This window comes from Solanum pennellii, chromosome 1 (assembly GCF_001406875.1).
Source record: "Solanum pennellii chromosome 1, SPENNV200".
NCBI classification, from domain to species: domain Eukaryota; kingdom Viridiplantae; phylum Streptophyta; class Magnoliopsida; order Solanales; family Solanaceae; genus Solanum; species Solanum pennellii.
The window spans coordinates 71,018,663-71,022,373 of NC_028637.1; positions in this window are offsets into that span (position 1 = coordinate 71,018,663).

A 3,711-nucleotide genomic window follows, 5' to 3' on the forward strand; every position below is an offset into this window, starting at 1 on the left:
TTCATTTCATCATATGCCAATGCACTTGGCCATTTAGTGTGTTTCACACTCTTACTTAACCCTTCTAGGGTTTCATCATTTCATTGTTCATTTCATCATTTCATTGTTCATTTCGTCATATGTCAATGCACTTGGCCATTTAGTGTATCTTACACTCGTACTTAACCTTTCTAGGGTTTCATAACTTCATTACATACATCTTAGGTTCACTTATTTTTAATCGTATGCTAGACTTATGGGTCTATACATACAAGCCATGAGGCTTCATTCATAGTTTGCTAAGTGACTCATATCTTCCTAAGATGATGTAGCACAAGACTTACGTATCTTGTATGTATGCCAAGATCTCGATTTCAATCTAAGTAGGTGGCATTATTCTTGAAAAATTTAATTCACGTATGATTTATGTATCAATACAGAAATTTGGGCAAGAGAACCCAAGTTCTAACCCCTTGGACAATACTTACATTGTTCCTTGACTTTATTTTAAGTCTTCATGACATTGGGACCCTAGATCGAGCCCCAACATCAACATTCTATCTTTATTTTTTTTCTCCTTGGATTCTCCTCTTATTTGGCCGAAGGGTTGTGGGATCGAACCCCCACAACCCCTTTTATTTATTTATTTATTTTCATTTAATTCTTCTTGTCCAATTCACATAGACCATGAGGTTGTGGGATCAAACCCTCATAGCCTCTCTTTATTTTTCTCCAATTTTTGCAGCCTACCTGAGGTCGTGGGTTCAATTCCCACGCCTCACAATTCTTTTATTTTTATTTTTTTCTCCTTTCTCCTTGAACATTGCTACAACTTACTGAGGGGCGTGGGATCAATTCCCCACGACCCCATAGTTTGTTTTTTTTTTTGATTTTTTCTATCCTACCCCTTTACTCCTAATTCGCTACTGACCAAGGGGTTGTGGGATCGATTCCCCACATCCCCTCCCTTTTTTATTTACTACAGGCGTGAGGGGCGTGAGATCGATTCCCTATGAACCCCTCTNTATATATATATTAAGTTGGGGTTTTCCGTGTCTTGGGATCGAAACCCCACAACAACATTTTATTATTTTCCCTTCTTTTGAATTTCGCCGGACCCCAGACCTAGTTCGAGCCCCGCCTGGCACACCCCTTTCTAATTTATCTGTTAAGGTATGCCTTAGTGAGGTCTTGGGTTCGATCCCTGCAGACCTTACCCATTTTTTTTTCTTTTTTTGACGTTCAAAATTTCCAGAATTCATCTACAGCCTATTTCTAGATTCTGGATATTTATTCCATGATTTTATGCATCATTTTTACGGGTCATTTTAGCATTTGTTTCTTAGACATTCGTTAGGGTTCTTAAGACAAGTTAGAGGAATGGTTTGGTTGATTTGTTTTATCTAGAGTTGATATCATTTCAACCATGTGAATATCACGTCTAGGAACATCTACTTACACATAAAACAGAAGTGATTCCATGTTATTAGCATGCTAAAACGGATACTCAACGTCATAGTAACAACCTTGCAAACATACGTTCATGTCTACATTCATATTTTTGAAAGACACAAAAACGTAGGCACATAATCATGAACACATACTCGAAACGAAATCGTCACCACACACACAGTGTCCCTAAATTCTACCAGTAAACATATCAACCTAAGATCATTGGGACCTAGCGACAGGGAACATGAAAAGGGGAAACAATCCTAGTTTCGGATGAATAATATGAACCTTAAGGGGTCTCTTGGGAAAGGGACCAAGAGGGAAGAAAACTCATAACTTATTTTGACGTTCAAACCTTGAAGTTGCTGCCCCAAACCCTCTCCTAAACTCACGTCCTCTCCAAGTTTTCAACACAAAACTTTTGATGGAAAAATGCTCTCTTTACCTAACGTGTTCACTTAGCTTGTTTTCTTATATTTTCGTGTGAGTTCTTCAAGTGTGGAGAACTCCAGAAATTTTCTATTCTTGTAGTCGTTTAGGCAGAGAGAAATCGTGAAAAGAGTGGAGAAACGTGAGAGAGATGAGCATGAGAGAGATGAGCGTGATGAAGTAGTTTAGACTTAGTCAACTAGGAGATTTAGTCATAAAAACATATTACTTAATAAATAAATAATAATTAATAATAGAAATCTGATTTTCCTTTTTAAAACAGCCATTAATTAATAATTTATTAAATTAATTCACCAATAAAAAAAATCACATTAAATCATTGCTCCCACCTAGGTTCGAACCCGGCTGGAGCAAGACTTAACTTCAAGAGCTCCATTTCGTCTCTCTCCCCAATTTGCCCCTCCACCTTATTAAATAAATAATTAATTATATATTTAGGGTAATTAAGATATTACCCTTAGCCTGGAAAAAGATCATTTTACCCCTAGACCCTTCAAACCTAAGATTTCTTCTTTTTAAGTCCGGTAAAGACTCCTTCGAGTAAATCTTCGTATTTGAGAGACCTATATGGTTGGACCCAACCTTTCCAAGGTCAACTAACTTCCCAAGTTAGTTGGCTTGGCTGTAGTAAGGGTTCTGAGGTCTGGTTCTACGCGCATCAATCCGTGTGAACCCTGGTCTAATCATAGGCATTCTTGACACATTAGGCATTTGTTATCTTATTCATTCTTAGGGTTGTTACAATTTTCCTAAAGTTCAAGCCTAAGATTAAACATTAATTACTCCAATTAGCGCAATTTTAATGGTATTAGAATAAATACACCTAATATTTAATTATCTATTTCCATAATTTAAACTTAAATTATAATGTGATAACTAAATAAATTATCTAAGGAAGAACATTAGTGGCGTACCGCAAACAGTTGTAAAACTAACATATTCCAATATTTCAAATGTAGACGTTAATCCACCCTAGTTATTAATGTAAATCATTATCCAATTGTCTAATGATTGGCGGAATGAAGCCATCCAATTCCTTACCCATTTTTTAATTTCCTTACCTCAGCACTTGTTTTCAACTTTTGTTATTCAACCCTTTTTATTCTCTTTACAACCAACATTATGACACACTAATAAAAATATGGCCCGAATATCTGCACCAATTCACATGAATTTCATCACAATAACCAATTGCACTTGACAGTAACATATACACATAGTACTACGCTTTCAACCTTTTACCCCAATATTACAATAATAATATTAACAATAATACGATCCATACCAATGTATCAAATACATTACTTTAAGATTGATTAGCTTATGAACAACCGCTTTTTGATTGTTGCAGGTATGGTTTCTCGCCTAAACCCTTATTCTTTCTACAAAATATTTACTCCCTAATTATTATATAAGACCAACTATAAAAGTGTGAAAGTGAGCCTCTATAAATTTGTTCTTTAACCAACAAATAAATTAATTATTAAAAGTATCCCATTAAATTCATAAATGTAATTATAAATAGTTCAAAATACCCATTTAAAATCAGATCGAAAAGTATTTTATGAACTAAAAAGCTCTAGTACTCAAAATTACCAAATGGATTGTTACATTTATGCAATATAAATTTTCAGAAATAGATGGACAAGATAGAATGAGTTTGAGGAAGAATGTCATAATATCTCAAGATTACTCAAAGCATGAACATCACTAATGTTGTAACACCCCAAAAATTTCTATGTTAAGACCCGAACTATTCTTTATTTACATGTAGGGTCATATCGGGTAATTCTTAAATGTCCCATATGTGTAAAGGCAAATACATTAGTG